The 22,598-nt window shown below is 46.3% G+C and overlaps 1 protein-coding gene and 1 long non-coding RNA gene across 2 annotated transcripts in view; one reads left to right on the forward strand and one right to left on the reverse strand.

Annotated features, from left to right (window-relative positions):
- The window catches only part of MARCHF1 (membrane associated ring-CH-type finger 1), a 1,509,818-nt gene that overhangs the window by 1,277,911 nt on the left and 209,309 nt on the right, over nucleotides 1-22,598 (reverse strand). The gene's annotated exons all lie outside the window — the stretch shown is intronic.
- LOC146862570 (uncharacterized) lies at nucleotides 11,801-13,329 on the forward strand. The gene is made up of 2 exons (XR_014978484.1): nucleotides 11,801-12,183; nucleotides 12,895-13,329. It is a non-coding gene; the product is annotated as an uncharacterized LOC146862570 (long non-coding RNA).

Below are 22,598 nucleotides of genomic sequence, written 5' to 3' on the forward strand. Positions count from 1 at the left end.
ATGAGAAATAGGGTTGGCACACTGCCTATCATTAGGGGCTGACATCCCGGCACCAGACTTAGGGCCATGTGGCACATTTTCACTCTCCCTATGGGTACTACAATCCCCTGCTCTTGAAATATTAGCAGGACCCACAGAAGAACGTCACCCCTCCCCCCTCAGGTGGGCTATGTTTGGAGAATCCACCTGGCAACCTTTATCCCTTCTTTCTACTGTAGTGCAACTGGGACCAACTTGGTGGACCAATGTCCCTATGTCCCTTGCTACTAGTGCTTTTTCCAGCTTTGCTAGCCTGCTAGATAAGGGAGCCAGTTCTTCCTTAATAGTGACTCGCACTTTGGTGTGCAAGTCTGCCCACAGATTCAATACCCAAGAGGGGTAAGTTGTATCAGCTCTACCATCCTGCGAATTGGCCAGATTTAAATCATGCACGTTACCCCCCCTTTTCCGTCTATTGTACCTTCACATACTTTCTTATTTTTAGACCCTGCCTCAGCTGATTATTTACGTTTGCCCGGTTTGATGTTATGCAATGTGGTTTTAGCCTTGCGGGGACCTTTTATAGTGGGAAGTTCCCGAAGAGATAGCTCAGTGGACTCAGCTAAAATCGTTTGGGGCATAGGAGATGACGGTGCCGGGTCTAGTGACACGGTGGGCATATCCGGGGTAAGAGACAACCGCCTCTCTGTGCGTGCAATTTCGGTGTCTACCACCCCAATTGCCCTCTGGAACATTTTATCTGTTGATGTAGGTGGGGGCATTGGGGCACTGGCACATTTACTACTGCTAGTGCCTACTTTTTTCCCCATTTTACTACCCACTCGTGCTCTGCTGCTCCTACGTTCCATCCACAAAATGGGTTTTTGCTATTTAGACTTATGGGCAGGAGACTAGACACCTTATTAACCACCCACTTGCAGCATACAAAAATTGTGCTAGTCTTTCCACTTCCCAATTTACAGATTAGATGGAGACAGTCCTCCTCTTGGTTGCTGGACAATAGTTCCTAGGTAGTGATGCTGGATAACTCTGTACACACCAAGTCTGCACAAATTTTGGAAGTAGTATTACCCGCGTTTAGATGGTCGGTGAGTCTCCTGTAACAAAACCAAGAGGGGTGGCCCTGCCCTGCCTCTTCCTGGCAACGACGGGCTAGGACAGGCCCGACCTTGGCCCGGGCTTCGCCCGGGTGCGTCCCGCGCACGTCCCGCGCTGCGGTGGGGGAGGCAGCGCTATAAGTGCGATGGTCACACCTCCCCCTGACCACCGGCACCTGAAGTTGAGGGCAAAGGACACTGGGACTTGATGACCGTCGATTTTGCTGTAGCGCTTGGTAGCAGGAAGCGTTAGCTGGCGCAGTCACCAGGACTCCAGAGCCTCTCCCAGCCTGGACGATCTTCACATCAGCCCCAGTGAAAGAGGGGCAAAGGCGGAAAAACAGCAGCAGCCAAGGAACCCGCACCGCAGTGGGGGAGGCAGCGCTATAAGCGCGATGGCCACACCTCCCCCTGACCACCGGCACCTGAAGTTGAGGGCAAAGGACACTGGGACTTGAAGTCCGTCGATTTTGCTGTAGAGCTTGGTAGCAGGAAGCGTTAGCTGGCACAGTCACCAGGACTCCAGAGCCTCTCCCAACCCGGACGATCTTCACATCAGCCCCAGGGAAAGAGGGGCAAAGGCGGAAAAACAGCAGCAGCCAAGGAACCCGCACCGCAGTGAGGGAGGCAGCGCTATAAGCCACAGCACTTTTGGATACTACCAGCAAATTCCCTAAGCTGTAATTTTAGTCCAGGTGTTGGCATGTTCTTGGGAGTTTCCTCACTTATGAACATCCTGAAATTCTTCTTTAAATTCTGAGCTTTAGACAAGTGAACCAGAACCTCTGTGGCTATTCCCTCCAAAATCTCATGAGTTTCACAAGCACGCCTGGCAGCTTCTTTGGACAGAACCAAAATATCCTCTTCATTGTACACATCTATGAACCCCAACGCAAGCTTTCATAATTTTCTCAAATTATGCCTTTATTGTAAAAATAGTCCAGCGCTTTGGATGGATCATCCCCCTCTGGGATTTGCGACTCAAGACTCTCCTCAACCTCTACAAAAGATGCACTCACAATGGAAATTGCCCCTGTTCGCAATCTTGCACCCGTATCTAGAGTAGTACCAGCACTTGATGTACTTAGGACTGTAGTGACTGTGGATATGCCTAGGGCTGTGCTAATGATGGTGGTACTTGTGGCTTCCAGCGGCAGACCTGGTGCAACAAGGGATAAGCCTCCGTCTGGGAGGCCCTAATCAAGAGGCCCACTCGCACCCATGTCACCTCTCTCGGGGGGCCCTAATCAACAGGCCCAATTGCACCTATGTCAGCAGGAAATGGGGGCCTTCTAGGCTGTAGAGTCCCTCCAGCCTGATGAGTAGTTATACAGAGGTGGTTGGGAAGCCAATAGATCATCCAAAAAGTCAGCACTGGCGTCACTGTCACTAGTTCCATCTCTCTTTTCTCTAATTCCATGCCCCTCTCTTAATTGTTTTTTCTCTTTCACTGGTTAACGCAGGATACATCCTTATACTCCCAATGACATTCTCCCTTTTCTGCATTAATCTCGCTTCCATCCAACTATGAACCGTATTCTTTGCTCGGGTCTGATATTTCTCTTTCGCATGGGCGGCATGTTCCCATACATTCAAACCCCCATATTGTGCAAGTCTGGGTTAAGGTTCCCCATTTGCTGTAAAATTATACTATTGTTTAATCCAGCAGCACATGTGTAAACTAACCATGGTTGTCATGTGATGAGCGGGGATGCTTTCTGAATGGGCATATTTGCCCTCACAGACAAGTGTTCTTACATCATTGCTAAACAAAGCTCTAAATGTTTTGCAAGATTTTATCTTTACTCCACATATGGTGCAACACAAAATCAAAATACTTCAATTGGAATAACCAATAGTTTTCATCCAATCACAATGCAATATGCAACAACAACAGTATCCAAGCTCACCACTGTACCAACCACTCACAGGGCAGCAATTACCAACCACTCACAGAACAGCACTTACTGACTTACCAACAAATCGCAGTGCAGCACACGGGCACACGGGCCAGATCAAATAATATATGTACTAATAGTATTACTCAATAGTTGTACACCTAGTATACTAATTGAACTTTTGTAGTAGCTTATTATATATCTTTAACAATCATAAACTCTTAGAAAAAATCCTGTACTCACTGGAAGATGTCATCAGATGTCATCTATAACGCCTCTGTAACCTTTGATTTTTCAGTGAATTTTTAAGTTTTTTATAAATTCTATTTCCAAACTATAATCTCCCTATAACCTTTGTTTTTTTCATTGAATTTATTTTTCCTAACTGTAACCTTTAACCTTTGAGAGTGGGTGAGTGAGTGGCTGTATAGGTAGGTTAGTAGGTGCGTGAGTGTCTGAGTGGGTCTGTGAGTGGTTGTGTATCTCATAGTGAGTCTGTGAGTGAATCCATAAGTGTCAGTGGGCCTGGCAGTGGGCACATGGGACTGGCAGTGGGTGCATGAGTCTCTGAGTGGGTCTGTGATGGGAACATGAGCATCTGATTGGGTCTGTGAGTAGGTGGATCCATGTCTGAGTGGGTTTGAGTGGCTGTGTTTTTCTGAGTGGTTCAGTGAGTGTGTGAGTGAGTGGGTGTGAGAGTATATGTGGGAGTCTCTCAGTGGTGCTGCTCATTCTGCCCATTGTTTGGTCTCTTTCTGCCCGCTTCTGATCTTATTCTGCCTCTTTCTGCTGATTTCTGACCTTTATTCTGCCTCTTGCTGCTCGGTTCTGACCTCGATTTCATCTCTTTCTGCTCGTTTTTGGCCTCTATTGTGCCTCTTGTACTATGTCTGACTTCTATTTTACCTCTTCCTGCTCATTCCTGACTTTTATTTAGCCTCTTTCTGCTTGTTTCTCCCTTTTATTTTGCCTCTTTCTGCTCTTTGCTGACCTTTATTTTGTCTCTTTCTGCCCACTATTCTGCCTCTTACTGCTCGTTTCTCACCTCTATTTTGCCTCTTTTTGCTTGTTTCTGACCTCTATTCTGCCTCTTTCTGCTCATTTCTGACCTTTAATCTGCCTTTTGCTGCTTGTTGCTGGCCTTTATTCCGCCTCTTACTGCTAATTTCCTAACTTTATTTTTCCTCTCTGCTCGTTTCTCACCTTTATATTCTCTCTTTCTGCTCATTGCTGATCTTTCTTTATTCTGCCTCTTTCTGCTCATTTCTCACCTTTATTCTGCCTCTTTCTGCCCATTTCTCACCTATGTTTTGCCTCTTATTGCTCTTTGATGCCCTTTATTTTGCCTCTTTCTGCTCCTGTCACACTTTTATTTTGCCTCTTTCAGCTCATTTCTGATCTTTATTCTGTCTCTTCCCGCTTTTCCTTTCTCCAGGACCGCAGGGGGAGCCGCAAGACCCCCTCGGTCCCAGCAGGCTCCAAACCTCCTGCGGGAGTATGCATTGCTTTTGCAGCTCCTTGTGTGTGAGAGCATTCATTTCCATGACAAGACATGAGGGCAGAGAAAGAGATGAAACCTCCGCTTCCAGTGTGTGGGAGCACTGTGACAGCTCCTGCCTCCTGGAACAGGAGTGTTTGCTTTGGCTTGGCGGCAGCTGTCACAGCTCCCGCCAAGCAAAATCAAACAGCTATGTCCTGGGGCTGCGCATCCCAGGACATAGCAAGATCCAGCCCTGGAGGTGTGGAAGTCCCGAGGGCAATGTATGGCTCCAGGAGGGGGTCCTTGTGGTCCCCCTACTTTACTTTTCTGGGCTGGACTCGGGGAGGTGCTGATCTCCAAGGCCCCTTTTCCATTCTCTTTATAAATATTTGACCCAGGTGAGTTGGGAGTCCCCGGGGGCTTGTGGGGTCCGGGTGACCCTCCATCAATGTTTAATTAGCCCCAGGGAGGTGGTGGTCCCCAGGGCTTAGAGAGGCCATGGAGAGGGGCCTGTGCGCCCCCCTTCTTTTTTTTACCAATAAAACGCCGGGGAGGTGGTCGTCCCCAGGGCTCATTGAGCTTGAGGAGTGGGGCTCAGTGCGCCGTCTCCTTTTTATAAAAAAAAGAAAATGCCCCCAGGACCTGGCCCACCCGGTGCCTGTTTTCAAAACAAGCGAAGGAGCCCATACTTGGATTTTTTCCACATGTTTGCCAAGGGTTCATGGCTCCTTTTCATTTCAGCAGCTACATTTTTTAAAAGTGCTTTTTGGCCCTGTAGGGGTCCATCTGGGACACCATGACCAAAGGGGTCAGGGTATTCCTACCCTGCCTCCTTTTCCTTTTTTTAAACTTTTTTGTGGGACTTGGCTGACTGGCTACGAACATTTCAACCAGGAAGTGTTGGCAGACAATCAGATTTCAGCATTGGACAGTTGGATCCTCAGACGATCCGCGTCCCTATATATACACAAATTTGAAATTATTTTAATAACTCCACAACTACTGAACAGATTTACACCAAATAACAAAATGCACTCTTTCTGGGCCAGGAACTTGCCTTCTGCCAAATTTGGTGTAGTTCTGGCTAGCAGTTCAAGCTGTAGTTGAGTTCAAAATCCATTTGAGAGATAACATGTGCAAAAAAAAAAAAGACCCCTGCCCTTTTTCTTCCCCCCAGCTTCACGGACACGAATCTTCTGCATACTCATTCGTCAAACGGTGCCAAAAATGCTTTTCGTATGGAAACATGGCCCTAATTATCACTACCTAATGGCGACATTTTCAACTAACTATAACGTACTTTAACCTTTGTTTTTTTCAGTGAATTTCTAAGTTTTTTTCTCAATATAGAGTAAGATATTTTTACCATACCTACCTAAAATGTCACTTTAACCTTTGTGTTTTTGTTTGAGTAGTGTAGATTAGTGTAAACGTTACTTAACGCATAAAATTGTAGAGCATCACCCCTGGTAAACTAATTCAAGTTACATCTGTATTTCAATATGAAGAAATAACACAAAGTGAATTTTAGCCTCAATGAGCAAAGCATTGCAATTGTTGATATGGTTGTCCCATTGGGGATTGTGAAAGGGCAAATAGAATGAAATTCTTTGGGTGGTGTAGCTCTCCAATGTCCTGCACACCGTGTCATTCGCCATTCAGACAAATACTTTGATCGCTTTGTGAGCAGTCTAGTAATTGTAATGATTTACTCATTCTGCTTTCTATTGAATCTATTACACCTAAGAAAGTGAAGGGGTGTACAATCCATGATCATCATACTGCTTCTCACACCTGAGCATTCATCTTTGTCCCATGTTATCAAACTGAAGGAGATGGTCTTGGCCTCCACTCTGAGAGAGAGTTGACAATACATATTTGACTTGAGACAACAGCTATTAAAAGATGATAGGTGGGGGGGTGTGGCCAAGCCGGGTGAGAAGATGGCTGCCTAGTTTGTCGGCTCCGCAGACTGGGCGCAAAATCCTTAAACTTTCCAGTCAGGGGTGCCTAAACTGGAGCCGCTATATCAGCACATGTAATCGGAAGGGCTGCGGAACAAGCTGATGTTACCGGTGGCCCCGAGGGAGTGGCGGGGAGTCGGCGGCACGTTCTACGCCATTGGGCCCGATCATGAGGGGGCACGCAGGTACGGTGGCGGTGCCGGCCTCCGCCGTAGTGGACTGACCTGGTGAAGTGGCTGGAGTGGGGTGGAGACCCCGAGCCGGCCAAGTGTGCAATCTAGAGTTGGGTGGCCATTTGACCTGCCAGGACGACTCCCCATGGCTCAGTGCATTGAGGTCAGTGCGGGGCCTTGACTGTAGGGCTGCTGTGCCTACGAACTTGATCTACAGCTGCGCTTGTGTACCTGGGGCCCTGCACCAATGCAAATTGGAGCTCTGAACTGCCTATTGTCTCCCAGCACACTGTGTGATGGGCTGTTTGGTCGGGATGATGTGGTGACTCCCTGTGGCTGCCTGGAGACATCATACTGCTGTATTGATTGGCTTGCCGCATTAAACGTCACAGGAACAAACTCAGAACACTGCTGGGGGCCCCCCAGCGGAGCGGATCCTCCTTTCCCTGGCGCCAATTCAGGGACACGGCGTAGACCTGTACTGGAGGCGGTTTTGGTGACCAGTTGATCATGTCCTGTTGCTGGGGGGTTTAGGGAGGGCAATAGCGAAGGCCCCGCGCCGGCCACTATCGGACGGTATTGCACAGGAGTGTAGGCACTGGCGACCCCTGCTGTTGACCGTGATTCACCATATTCAGAACCAGCCGCACGTAGGTCTGAGCTGTGAGATCTGTGTACATCATGGCGGGGGGGCGCAGCCTCAAGGCAGCTCTCCAGGCCAAATTAACGAAGTACGCATGGGAGGGAGGACCCGGCACGAGCCCCAAGGGAGGAGTGGCCTCTTCCGATAAAGCTGAGCCTGGTGGGAAACAGAAGGAACCAACTTTGCAGGACATTCTGGAAGCCATAACCTCCGTCCACACGTCCCTGGAGTCGCGTATCGACACGGTGTCCACCGAGGTGTCTCTCATCAGGGAGGATAAGCGCTTGATGAACTTGTGACTAAAAGACGTCGAAATCAAGGCAGCCTCCCTGGTTGAAGACACGTCAGAGCTGCAGAAGAAGGTGGAGGATCTGCAAACGCATGCTGCAAGGCTGGAGGTGCAGCTGGATGACTATGAAGGACACTCCAGGTGCAACAACGTCCACATAATTGGGGTGCCGGAACGTGCAGAGGGGTCCTCTGCGGACCTTTTTGTAGAAGACCTGATCACTACTTACCTCAAGCCGTGGGGTCTCTCCAATTTCTTCTCGGTGGAGCGGGCGCATCGGGTGCCTGGAGGCCGGCCGCAGACCGGGGCCCCTCCCCGTCCACTCCTTGCTAGGATTTTCAATTTTCGAGACCGGGATGTCATCCTGCAGTGTGCCTGATCTGCCCCGCCAGTGGAATTTCAGAACAGCCGCATCACTTTCTTCCCGGACTTCACCCTCAATGTGCAACGACAACGACTAAGCTTCCTGGAAGTGAAGAAGGTGCTCTGCGACAAGAACCTGAAATATGCTATGATGTTCCCGGCCAAACTGAGGGTGGAATCGGAGGGAAAATCATGGTTCCTCACCACCCCTGAAGAGACCTGGGACTGGCTGGAGGGGTGGCGTACGGCGGGCCGCCGCAAAAACCAGGCATGGGATGAAAGGAGTGCTGGCGACGCCCCGGCCTGTGGAGGCAGCTCGTCACAGCAGGACCTGCGGGATGAGACGGTTGGTGCCGAATAACTGGTCTGTATGTTTCCCTTTGGAGGGTGCAATGTTTCAAGACTGATGGAGGATTGTGCGGGAAGAATGGTCTGCAATATATGTGCCAGACTCTAGTGATCTTAGGTTAGACTATCAAAAAAGACTTTGTTGAGCAGATCTCCTCAAACTTTGTTTGCTCCCCTGTTTATTTGTGGACGTTGTTGGGTGTATATTGGGCCCTTGCCGATGCGCTTAGCATGAACATTTTAGGCTCCTATTGTTATTAGTGGTACACCAGCATCTTTTCGGAATGGGTGCTCGGTTCGGCTGCACGAACCCGTAAGTTTTTGGAAGGGTGGGCGATATGCACTCTGCTAGTTTGGGGGGAAGGGAGGTTTTGTTACCGCCGAGCAGGGAGGTAGGGTGGGAGGGTGGGGGATTCCTCGTTGGGGCTGGGGGATGGGAGGAGGGGTTTGCATTTGTATTTTGATTTTACTATTGTTATGGTTTAGGCGTGTCCTCTTCGATTGGTCTTGGATGCACATTGGGACAGATGTAAGGTTTGTTATGCTCTCATTGGCTACAGTGCATAGGAATGTAATGCTCTCCTTTCTTTGTCTCCCCCTTGACGTGCTCCTCACTGGAGGACTCCACGCCTTGGACACCGTGGGATGGGTACCATACATAGACAAAAACTAAATCTGTTATCCTGGAATGTTAATGGACTGGGGGACAAAATTAAAAGAGGGGTGGTTCTCCAATTCCTGAAGAGGCACTCTCCCGATGTTGTGCTGCTACAGGAGACTCACCTGTTGGGGAATTGCTGTAAGGCCCTGTCTAGGTGGGGTTTCCAGATGGCTGCTCACTCCGCTTTTGGTTCTGGATCCCAGGGAGTGGGCATCCTTGTCCGTAGATCCTTCCCCTTGACTATCGACGCAGTTCGTACGGACCCCCTAGGAAGATTCGTGGCGGTGTCCAGAGTCTGGGAGGGGGCTCCCCTGAACCTGGTATCAGTGTATGTCCCGCCGGGCCTACACACACAATCCTTTATCGACCTCGGTGATCTTCTCCTGGACCTGCCGGACATAGGGAGACATAGGGAGGTTATTGATTGGGGGGGATTTTAATTCCATCGTTTCCGAGTCCCTGGATCGTTGGCCCCAAAAGGTCCTGCCGATCTCATGCAAATGCATACATAGATTTTTAGGTGCCATGGGCCTTGCTGATGTCTGGAGGTGCTTGCACCCCAAAGAGTTCCAATACACGCATCTTTCAGGGCCTCATCGCTGCATGTCGCGTATAGACTATGTACTCACACCCACGCAGCAACTTCATAATGTCAAAGAGATTCAACATTTGGCCAGGGGGATTTCGGATCACTTGCCTGTGATGTGGAGGATGGAAGCTTAACCTGTGGTATCTCACTGTTCCCTCCGTCAGGGAGAAAATAATGAACGCATCTGACCTGTACTTTCAGGTGAATCTGGGTTCGGTCAGTTTGTCGGTCTCACTTTGGGAAGCCTATAAAACTGTTATTCGGGGGGTGGACGCTCTTACGACTATCTGCCGTTTGGATTTGGAAGCACCTACCACAGTGCTTCTTGTCAGAACAATTCGCCACTGGGCTAAGAAGAAAATGTAGGTGACTTATAGTCTCCATTGCTTATTCGGCTACGTATATTTCTATAAAAGGAAAAGGAGCAGCGATTGATTGGGGCTGCCCTGTTGATTGGATATCATCTCCAAATTTGGAAAACAATTTATCTTAAAGGTCCTCAAAATTGTTGAATGTCCCACTGTGACAATTTCACTGTTTATATTACGGATCAGCAGCTGGAATACGGCAGCTAGAAACCATTGAATGGTGTACTCAGCAAACAGAAATGTTTTTGGCCTATACTCTCGTTCGTCAGATGACCATACTCATGGATTAGGAAATACCCTTGTTGTGTCAACATCTCTACTAAATAAAAGCCTTGAAAAAGTTACATTGCGTAACGAAACACGTGTCGGCTGTTCCGGACTACTTCCTTGATGAAGTTTCAACATTTGACTCTTCTCACCTTGAGGGATCAACATTTGGCTGTACTGTTTAAACATATCAATGCAACTAGGAGAATAGGTCCTTTTGATGTGTTTGGAATTCGCTATCAGACGAGGGACTAATTTGTGTGATTGCACTGCAAAACTGTACCAAATCACAACAGGGAGACAGGTTCTTTTGTCTTGGAATTTGTACAAAAATATGACACTTTCATGTGTATACTGTACTGTTTAAACATATCAATGCAACTAGGAGAATAGGTCCTTTTGATGTGTATGGAATTCGTTATCAGACGCATTAAATTTTATGATTTATCATGAAGAACATATGTTGGGACATTACTGTTTTTTACCATTTATCAAACTAACAGGCACATGCATCAAACCTTTTTGCGATCGCAAAGGGTGCGAATCGCAAAAATAGGCCGTTTGCGATCGCAAAAGTCAGTGTTGAAATGCATCAACTGTATATTTGCGAAAATCCATTTTTTCGCAAATATAAGGAATCGCAAAACATTCTGCGAATCAAATAGCGAATCGGTATTAGCGTGTCCCAATTACCGAATCGCAAACAACGAATCGCAAAATGTATGCATGACAAATCGCAAATAGCGATTTCCATGAAAATCGCAAATTAGCGATCGCTAAATAAGAAGGATCACAACCAGGTGGTAATCATGAGTGCAAATCACAGACAGGTGAAAACCAACTGAAACCCATTTAAACACACCCAGAATGAGCCAGCACTGTTCACAATGGCAGGGATTTACCTGATGGCGAGGAGGATGAGGCTGCAGGCTGCCGCACAGAGACGGAGGCGAATGAATGAGCGCATCTTCAGAGTCCGCATAACTTTGCTAGGCCAGCAAGAGGATGAGATATACGACAAGTATAGGCTCAATGCAGCAATGATCCATGACCTAATCAATGAATTGGACCCCATAATGCAACGACAGACACGTAGGACCAATGCCATCCCAACGCATGTGCAGGTCCTATGTTGCCTACACCTTCTGGCGTCAGGCAGTTTTCAGGGGGTCATTGCTGTTGCGGGAGGTGTGTCACAAAGCGCACTTTCAAGAATATTGAAAGCATTCCTTGATGCCATGATGGCCGTGATCGGGTCTCATATCAAGTTCCCTACCACCGCGCTTGACCTTGCAAAAACCAAACAGGAGTTCTACCAGATAGCTCGTTTCCCACATGTTTTGGGTTGTATTGATTGCACCCACGTTGCAATATGTCCCCCTGCAACACAGGAATATATATATAGAAATAGGAAATCTTACCATTCCCTCAATATTCAGGTTGTTTGCAATGCCAAAAACATTATCACTGACATTGTTGCGCAATTTCCAGGGAGTGCACATGACTCTTATATCTTCAGGCAAAGTGGCATACACACCCGTCTTGTCAGGGGAGAATTTGGAGAGGGACATCTGCTTGGTAAATATGTGTTATAGTTTATCACTGTCATTGTACGTATGTCAATGTGAAGCTGCCACTGACTCTTTGCTCCATTACATGTAGGTGACAGCGCATACGCCTTGCGTAATTACCTAATGACGCCTTACCTCAATCCCACAACTGCCAATCAACAGAGGTACAATGCAGCACATATTTCGACAAGGAACATCATAGAGCGCACATTTGGGCTGTTGAAGAGCCGATTCAGATGTCTACATAAGACCGGTGGAGCACTGAAGTACAACCCTGAACAATGCTGCAAGATAGTAGCGGCATGTGCCATGCTGCACAACATAGCGACAAGGGGAGGAATGGACATCGAGGTGTCTGACAGCGATTCGGAGGATGGGAACCAGCAAGTGCCACAACACCATGCAGCACAAGGGGCAGGCGCAGCAGAAGGGCGTAGGAGAAGATTTGACATCACACAAAATTATTTCTGAGGTGAGTAATGATGACACAGAAACTGACTATTGCTATCAGAGTATTCTTTAATTAAATAAAATTGCCATGAGTGTTCAAGCACACTTGTAATCTGACCAGTGCAATGGACATAAGTGGTTTGCAAATGTCAATTCACTTGTCACTCTGTGAAAAGTCAAATCCAAATAAATGGTTACGTCACCATAGTGGAATGCACTTGTACATGCCAGTCTAGCGCTTTTTCCCACGAACACCCAGACGCCTGTCAGACCCAGCATTGTCATCCGTTATGTTGGAAGCGGCGGGGGTACTGCTGCGTGTGTTGCGTCTTCCTGCAGTGCGGACTGGAACTGCCACACTACTTAGGCTTGAGCCACCCTCACTACCCTCTTCGGGCGTGGAATTGTTGGCCGCAATTGTGGAAGCATTTAGCAAATCAACTGCATTTGTGACCTGGTCCAGTGCTTTAGCCACATCGCCGCTCCAATGGCACATTTCAGTTTGCATGGTCACAGACCTACGTGCCAGCAGTGCAGTTGTCGTGGCCAATCTATTGTTTGATTTAGCAAACATTTTCAATTGCAGCATTAGTTGACGATGCTGTCTCTTCTGGGATACATTTCCCTCATGCATCACCTTGCTCAGTTGCTGCACACTTTCTGACAGTACTGCTATGTTGCTAGCCATCTTGCCAACTTGCAATTGTACTAATCGTGTGTTTTTTGTCTGCAGGCGCTGCATACGGAGCATCTGTCCCTCAAGACCACCCCAGACATCACTTGGTTGCTCCTCCTGCTGTGTCCTGAGTGCTCTTCCTCTCCTACGCCGGGCTCTGTGATTAGTTCTGGGGACCTGTGGTTGTGTTTGTGTGATGGAAGTTGTCTGGCCATGGCTGCCACCTGGTGTTGCATCAGCCTCATCATCTTCACACTCCATGGTGACTAGGGATGGAACAGTAGCCCTGCGTGACTTTGTTGGACGTGAGGGATTTATTTGCACCACAGGTGTGTCCATCTGTTCACCTGCGCTGGTGTCCTGCATGTCTGGGGAATCGCTATCCACATCTTCTACACGTTGTGCATCTGTGAGGTGAAACAGTGCAACACTGTATTATTTCATGTCTGTGATATTAATTGCACAGTAATAAATTTCTGCCTTTGTAAATGATTTTATACTCTATTCAGCTTTTTTGGGTTGTTACTCTGAGATTTGACATTTTAACTGCTTGACCTGACTACATCTCCCATAATGCCCCTCACCTACTGAATGCATTGTGTACTGGATGTTCAGGGTCTGCACTTGGGCTGTGCTATGGTCGAGTTCTACCTTTACATTTTGTAACACTAAGAAAACATACATTCATCTTACCTTCAGATGTGTTTGCTGCTCCGGACGTGTCCAGCTGGGTCACACCAACAACAGCTTCTGGCTGGATGGTGGATTCAATCAAGTCCTCCATGGGAGTGTTCCCAGTGTCTGTTGGTGTTCCCCCTCCTGTCTTCTTTGCCTCCTTCAGGCGGTCAGCTATGCGCACCTTAGCCCGACTGCGCAAGTCGTACCATCGTTTTTTGAGTTCTTCAATGGTGCGGTGTGTCACCCCAATGGCATTGACCCTGTTTTGGATCCGGAGCCAGATTTTCCTTTTCTCCTGCTCTGCCACTTTCAATGATGCCTTTCCAAACAGCTTGTCATGGCTGTGGACTACTCCCTCAATGAGGGTGTCAATTTCTTTTTCTGCAAATTTAATTTTGCGTTTCCTGCCTGTTTGGCTCTCCTCTGCTGTTTGTGAGGCTTCCATTTGATATCACAAGTTTTTCTTCTGTCTCTGTCACACTCCTGTTCTGCTCCCAGAGCCAGCTCCCTCCTCTCCCTGACACTGTGCACTGGAAATGAGGCTGGTGCTGCTCACTTCCTGGTTGTGATGTCATCAGGATGCATCAAAAAGCGACTTCGGTATTAGCGATTTCGCTAATTGCGAAATCGCTAATAGCGAGTTCGCAAATGCCGAAATCGCAATTTATTTAGCGATTTTTAGCGATTCGCAATATTCTCGCAATGTTTTTGTTGCATCGTGTTTTGCGAGTCTTTATTTGCGATTCCTTAAAATTCGCAAATAAGGACTCGCAAACTCTCTTTTTGATGCATGTGCCTGTAAGTGCCTTAGTTCTCATTATTGAGTATAGGGGACAATAAGGACGATTAGTATCAATACTGTGCATTGGTTTCATATCTCAAATTACGTTACGGATACTGTGATTATTAACATTAGAGTGCCGGGGTAGTACCCAGTTAGTAAACGTTTAGTGACAACAAGTGCCCCTTTCCGGGTCCTTTTGTCAGTCACATCCATGGTAGTGGGATGTGTTTTCTATCCCGATGGGCACCTAAAATTGTTCTGGCAATTGGGAAATAGATGTGCGACTAGTATTTCCATTACTACCGATTCAGTATTGTGTAAAGCCCATTCGGGTGGTGGTGTTGGGACAGATTGCTGGACAGCGTAAGGAGAGGACTGCAGATCTAGTGCATTTAGAGGGGGAGATCTTTGGTATTGGAACGTGCTGTCCGACTACAGGACTCAGAGGACACGTGTCAACAGCTCCGTATTAAGACGAAATAATTCTCGGATTTAGCCACTGACGCGGCTAAAGCACAATATAGACCAACACTTAGTAGAATCTATGATGCAGGCGACAAGGCAGGCAAGTTACTGGCATGGCTGGACCGTAGAGAAGGGGCAAGGCGTGTGGTGGCAGAGATTGCCACTGACCAGCATTCCCGTGTTACCGCTCCGCAAGACATTGCGGATGCGTTTGGAGGTCACTACCGCTCCTTGTATACCTCACTTACGACCTACTCAGAGGAGGAGGCTCTATCTCTATTACGAGATATTCGTCTCCCAGTTCTTACCGCAGATGACAGGTCCGATCTGGAACAGGACCTCACGGTGACGGAAGTGGAGAAGGCCATCCATGACCTACGTGGGGGAAAGCGTCGGGTCCCAATGAGATTCCCATAGAATTGTTTAAACTGACGGCGAACTTGACTGCCCTTTTACTCACAGTCCTGTACCGGGAGAGTAAAGAGATTGGAACCCTTCCTGAGGACCACAGATTGGCAACCATCATTGTAATTCACAAGCCGGGTAAGCCCGCGGATCTGTGTTCTTCATACAGGCCCATTTCGTTGCTTAATAGCGAGGCCAAGATCCTTGCGAAGGTCCTCGCCAATCGACTGTTGCAGGTTCTCACTACCCTGATCCACCCGGATCAGTCCGGGTTTATGCCGGCAAGGAACACTTCTCTAAATCTCCGCCGACTACACGGTGTACTTTGCAGGGCGGACACGATTGATGAGGACGCTGTGGTAGCGTCCCTGGACGCTGCGTCGCCCTTTGACATTATTGAATGGCCCTACATGTTCGCTGTGCTCCAGAAGTTAGGATTTGGCCCAGATTTTATTAAATGGGTGCGCTTCATATTCACAACCTTTGGAGCAGGTAGTAGTTAATAGTCGGAAATCCCCTGTAGAGGCACCAGGCAGGGCTGTCCCCTATCTCCACTCCTCTTTGCCTTAGCCTTTGAGCCCCTGGTGGCGTGGATCCGCCAGGACCCTGCCATCCGGGTCCTGCGATGGACCCATGGATGGGAGGACCGCCTATCGCTATATGTGGACGATATTCTGTTATATCTAGCCTCCCCAGCGAAATCTCTCAACGTAGTACTCTTCAGTAGATTCCCTGGTTATAAGATCAACTGGTCCAAATCGGTGCTTTATGTCCTTAGTGGACGGCTGCCCCGACTTCCCCAAGGCTGCCAGCTGACGGAGGCAGTGGAAGGGTTTCAATATCTAGGAATCTGGGTATCTAAAGACCTCTCCCAGTTCTATGATACTAACCTTCGGCCACCGCTCGCATGCTTTAAATCTGATGTCCAGCACTGGAAGTCGCTTCCTCTGACTCTCCTGGGGTGTGCGGCGTTATTTAAGATGATGTCCCTTCCCAGTTTGCTGTATGCATTGCAGAACACGCCTCTTCCGGTCGCAGCGTCGTTCTTCAGGTAACTGGAGTCTGCATTGAGGGATTTGCTCTGGCAGAAGAAGCCTCCCCGTATCGCCACACTGGGTTGGTGTGATGGTGGCATAGGGCTCCCGGATATGAAAAGATATTATTGGGCCCTCGCAGCTCGTTGCTATTAACCAGTGCAGATATAGGCGGCACGATGACCCGGCCTTTCAGATAGACCGATGGCTCCTCCCGGGGAGCGGTTTTGAGGGGGTGTTGTATAGAAAATCTCTGACAACCGCCCTGTCTGGACCGACTAAACACGCTGTGCAGGTTTGGAAGGATGCACTAGGAGTCTGGGATGGGAGGGCACTGGCATTGTGACCAATTGGGTCGGTTGTCGCGTTCCCTGGGTTTTGATAAATGGATCTTATTAGAATCTCCAGAATTGGGGACCTATGGAAATCGGGCGAGGTCCTACCATTTTCGCGATTGCAGCAGGACTATGAAATGGCCAACTCTGAACAGTTCCGGTATCTCCAAATTAGACACGCTTTCCTTGCAGCCCTCCCAAAAGGGGTTAATCTCCCCAAGTCCTCCCCGCTAGAAGACAGGATACTGGACGGGGATCTGCCTGAAAAGGCTATTTCTCTCATATACAAGAAGCTCATTAACAACATGCCCGATCCCCTGATCCGTTTGAGAAGTAAATGGGATTACAATGTGGCTGGGCTGGACGGTGAGGAATGGCGGGCGGCTACGGCATCTCCATGTGAGGTTGCCTCTAGACTCCGATTGGTCCAGCTGAAGATCCTTCATAGGACGTACTTGTCAGGACCCTCACAGGTCCACATGGGCTATGCCCAGGACAGTGGCTGTGCATGACATTGTGGGGAAGATTATCCACACCCTGTGGGAATGTGCTTCAATACAGAAGTAATGGGGGGGTGGCACGCATGATGGAGGAGGCATTGGGACAGTAGATACAATGCAACATCAAATTAATTTTACTGAATATATGGGAGCCTACGGATCTCGGCGCTAAAGAGAGAACTTGGGTTACCTTGGAATTCATGGCGGTCAAGTGGAATATCGCGCGGCTGTGACAGGCTCTGATCCCTCCTAGTATTGTCGATTGGGCCAGAGACATGGACTGGTGTGTGGTGACGGAGGTCCCTATCTATGTTTCCAGGGGGTGCCCGAAGAAATGGTCACACATTTGGGGGCCCTGGAACACATTTTGTGGGGGTATATGTGACCCACCAAGGGGGTTAGAGGATGACACTGCTGAAGTCGGATAGTATATGATTCCAGGTGACATCTATATTGTACTGTGCAATGAGCTTTCGCTGTGTTATCAAATTGTGCTCCATAGATCATATGAGCAAGTGCTGTGCTATGATGGTTTACATGCCTTTCTTCAATAAAAAAAAAAGTTAAAAAAAAAAAGAAGATGATAGGTGGTGTGAGCAGAAATTGGGGCCTTGGCACTAGAAAACAATCTACATATTCCATTTGTAAATTCTAAATTGATGTTGTTTTTGTTCTTCCGTGGTGGGACATAAGACCAACATCTATATCATAACTTCAGATATTTTGAGTCAATGCTTTTAAGTGCTTCAGCTACAAAGTTTTTTTGTTTTACGTGCTTGACAATATACCTTTCAGATTGTGCCTGAAGCATATTGGTGTCATTACCATCTTGTGTAAAGCGATGACCGAATGGTGTGTGTATTTTGTGATTTAAGATGCTGAAACTATGGTAGCTTTTTATTTCACTTATGGCAAGACTAAACAAAATGTTGGCAACATATTGAATTTAATGAGATATACAATCAGGCTTATTGGCACTTGCTTAACTCTTGAAACCCTATTATTCTGTTTTATCAGGTCTTAATGGCGGGATCTTGTGTTTGGGCTCATATTTGCTCTTGTTCAAATGGAAAATGGCTCCTGGCTTTAATATTTTTTAGTTTGTTCTCCGTGCTGTCTATTGGTGGTAGGTCTAGACGTATTCTGCTAAGCGTTGAGCAATATCTGACTGGCAATAATGCTCATTGTTTTGTTGGATAGGGTGAAAAATGTAAGGAACAGGCAGCATCTTCCCTCTCTGGACAGCATACATGCAACCAAAACTGTTAGCTATTGCATTCACATCACTCAGAAATGAAAAGAAAACACATTTTTAGAGAATGATACACAAACTTTCAAAACATCTTTCTTTAGTTTCATGTAACTTACAGTATGTAACAGGAACTCGGACAAATCTTACTTGCAGCCATCAACAAAACAATCAATAAGAATTATGGTCTTCAGGCCAGATAAAGATCATCAACTTTAACTGATGTAAAACCGCCTGCATTACCTAGTTTCTGCTCAGTTCTCAAAGAGGATTGTGCATGTCTGTGATTATGTTTTTTAATTCAGGATGAAATCTATAGTTATCTAAATTAAAGTTGACATGGCTATTCACATGAGAGTTACCTTATATGTGAAACAACTTCACCATTGGAATAATCACTTAAATCTGACTATCATGGTGACCTGTTCAGAACACTATTAGATGTAGGCTGCTTATGGAGAGTCCATCACCATTTTGTTTGATATATCATTGGCTCTTACTCCAATTTACCTTTTGTATACCACATTACGGACCAAGGGTTCAGAGTCCTCCTTTCAAGACCCTGCACTCTCCTGGCCATTACAATGAGGTACAAGTCAATTTTCTGCACAGCAACAAGCAAAGGAAAAGGGGTCTATGAGCAATAAGGTATTCACGGACCACTTCATTAAAATTGAATAGCTGGGCTTTGATTGTGTGCCTCATTCCATACATTCCTGAAAGTAGTAACAATGAACAAGGGACCTACAAACTCAGTCTCTCCCTTCAGTTTTGCAGTGCAGTGCAGTTTTGCAGTGCACTGAGACAGTGGGTGCAATGGTATAATAAGTGGAACAATATACTTATCCAGCGCTGAGTCTACCTCTTACCATTATCCAATGGATCTTTTCTTTGTTGAGTGAGAGGTGAAAGGGGTTAGCATTAGTCAAACACATCTAATTAACAGTGTAACTCATCTGGCTACACAATGAGGACTAGGAATCAAAGAAAAAAGTTAAAACGTTTTATTACAAGTTAATAGTCAGGATGTGTAAAGGTACAGAATAACAATGGGAAAGCCAAACCTCCTAAAGAAGTTCAGATGTGTCAGCATGAGGAAACCAGGAAGTTCAGTCACAGCAGTACAGAAAATTAATGATACAATCTGGTGCACAGAGATGTTTCCGATCCACTCTTTTAAACATGAAGTAACATCTAAAGTCATTTAATTTAGAGTCTGAGTCATCAACAGTGATTACATCTAAAGGGGTCTCAAAAAGTTGAGAAAATGTAGAAAAAGAGAAATATACGGGAAGGGGGTCAACATTTCAGTTGCGCAGTCAAGAGTCTTCTAGGGATAGGGAAATAAGTGTTAGCCTAAGCCACATTCAGCAACGAATCAAAGGGGAATGGTTAGAGGTCTGTACCTCTCAAAGTACAATGGAAAAGTGGCCAACATCAACCTGTGAGAACACCAGTTAATAACCACACAAATCTTCTGGGTAACACCCCTTGAATACACTATCAGGAGCTCCATTGTCCTTTTGATTCTCAAGTTGTGAACTGTAACATTAGCGGATTCTCCCAGACTAGGCCTGTGAACAATATCAACCTTGGGTACCTGCAACTTCCCGATACATTACTGAACAGGGTCTGTCAATTAACGAACTGTCATGGTCCTCTTCTTAGGCTCTCTATCACTAGTATAGTGGTCCATGTATTCTCAACCTAACAAACCATGTGAACGTTTTGGGAAGGAAAAAGACATGCAAGCAGAAATGAAAAGGCAGTATTTATGCAGAAAGAAATACAGGCCTACTCATGTCAACCTTTTACCTTATTATTCAATGGTGCACATTAATAAGTGTCATTTGTGCACATATAACTATAAATAACTGAAAAATTCAGAACTTGGTTCATGTTGCAGTTCAAGTAAATGTAATGTAATTTTGAATACATGATTATAAATGTGACTGAGAATTACATTATACATTTGAATAGGAAAACATTAGTGCACATGTTTACATAAATCCTTCTCGTTTCTGAAGTAAATACATTTTAATAGTGTGAGGATGGCTTTATCCAATCTCTAAAGACTTCATTTCATTTTAATAAGGTTAAGACACAAAGTGTATAGGAATTTTTTGTTTTACAGTGAATTTACTTCAGTACTGAATTTAAGTGCAACACTTTACATTAATAACATTAGGACACACAAAATATGAAGTGTTAAGTGCACGTATATATTGTGTATTTGTGATGTGTAAGAGTGGAACCAAAATTGCGCTGCTCAACCACCATACAGGACTATGGATCATATAGAAATAATCGTTAAACAATGTTATATTAATTTGCAAAGGACAATGAAGAAGACTGGCTATCTTTGAATGCCTTTACCTCGAGAGCTCAACTCGTAATGCAAATTACTGTGAATTTCAATATCAATTGTAACATATGGTGTAAATTGTAAACGTCACAGACAGGGACTTTATGGCTGAATAGGAATTATGGGCTTGATTCACAAAGCTACAGGTGAACATCCCCACCTCTCCTATCATTTCTATGGGAGATTTCCATACATTTAAGTTTACTACTCTGTAGTAAATGTGGGAGGGACCAGGGTGAGTGATTGGAAAATGACAAATATTCACAATAATATGGTAGGATTTTAGGGAGGAGTAAGGAGGGGTTTAGGGAAGATCCTGCAAATACAAACATCCACCTATAAGCGTAGCCGTTGCTATCCACAAGCTACACTTCAAAGTTTCTACAGACCCAAAAGGCCACAAAAGAGTCATAAAGGTACTCTAAATCAGCCTTGAAGAAAGTCTAGCACCAACCATGGGCAATCGCTGGTATTGCAACGACATCCCACAGAGCATAATCGAGGCAAGGACTAAAAATCAAAAACTATAGTAAATAATGTTAAAATAAATTAATTTATTTCCACTTTTTTACAATATGTATGAATGCAGTTTAATATTTTACTTTATTTTAATACAGGTGGTGATGATTGTATTATCACAGGCCTACAGTCCGGAACAAAACAGTGATGTGCTGACATGAAAAATTGTTTTCTCCATCGAAGAAAAGGTCTAGTACTCTCACCTCTATATATTGGAGTCTAGATTTTATTTCCCTTTCAATTTGACAGCATCACTGTTTCCCATGTGTCCAGGCTCATATAGGTGTATTCCTAATGACAATAAATTCTTTATGTATATGTGACTTATTACCATTGTGGAGCATTAGGCAGGAACATAACCCAGGAGAGATGGATCTTCAAGTATGTGATGATGCCCTTCCCCTCCCTCAACAATTAATAACCACCATGCCACGATTTGAGCATCTGTTTAAGTAATCACCTTTTCTCTATGGTCACCCAGGACTTTTCAGCTTTATCTGGACCCTATTTTCGCTAGAATTAAGACTGTGTGCAATGCAACACTTTCATACGATTCTGCGGTCTCATTTTGGAAGCCGAAAATCTCCAGTGGGATAAGACCAGAGGCTGTAGCAGATTAGAGTTTCAGAAGGCTGGATACCCTTTTGGCGAAGGACCAGTGAACAGGATTTGCCACTGTGGAGAAAAATAAAGCAGGAGCTAAGGCAAAGGCAGACAGACTGGCGTTGCAAGTTGGGTCGATAGGTGAGCAGGTTGGTTCCAGCTTTCCATCAATTTTCAGAAAAGTTTTGGCTAAATCACAAGTTTTGGATTTTGGCTATCTGGGCACCTTTTGCATCCCCACTAAGGGTCCACGACTGGTTGGGAACAACTTGGGGGAGGATTAGAACTCACTCAGGCTGGGTCCAGGTGCAGGTTTAGGATGGTGGGAGCCTGTTATGTCCCTGTGACTCTGAACAGGAGGCCAGCAAACTAGCCCTTGGAGTCATTCTGGTAGTCCTGGGTTCAGGTAAAGAAGCAGGGCTCAAGCATCGGGGCAGGCCTCTGAGGGTTTAAGGCAGGCTCCAGGCAGTCCTTCTAGGTGCAGCAAAGCAGTCTTGTGGAGTAAACAGCATGGCATTGCAGCAGACATCCTCTACGAGTCCTTCCGCAAGTCCAGAGAGTGAACTGAACAGTGAGTTTGAGGGCCCTATTTGTATACCTGGTGACTTCTTTGAAGCAGGAGAAGTTTATAGAGGCTTCTCTTTGAAGTGTTTGGAGCCCTGGCTCCAGGCTGACAGCAGGGACATTGCACAGGTGACAAGTCCTTTGTGTGAAGGCAGAGCCCAACCTATGAAAGTGGGACTGTGCCTAGCTCCGCCACCCCATTCTGCCAGTTGATGGTCAATCCAGGTACCCCTAATCCTACTACTGTGTGGCTGTCTGGG

This window comes from Triturus cristatus, chromosome 2_2 (assembly GCF_964204655.1).
Source record: "Triturus cristatus chromosome 2_2, aTriCri1.1, whole genome shotgun sequence".
In the NCBI taxonomy this organism is placed as follows: Eukaryota; Metazoa; Chordata; class Amphibia; order Caudata; family Salamandridae; genus Triturus; species Triturus cristatus.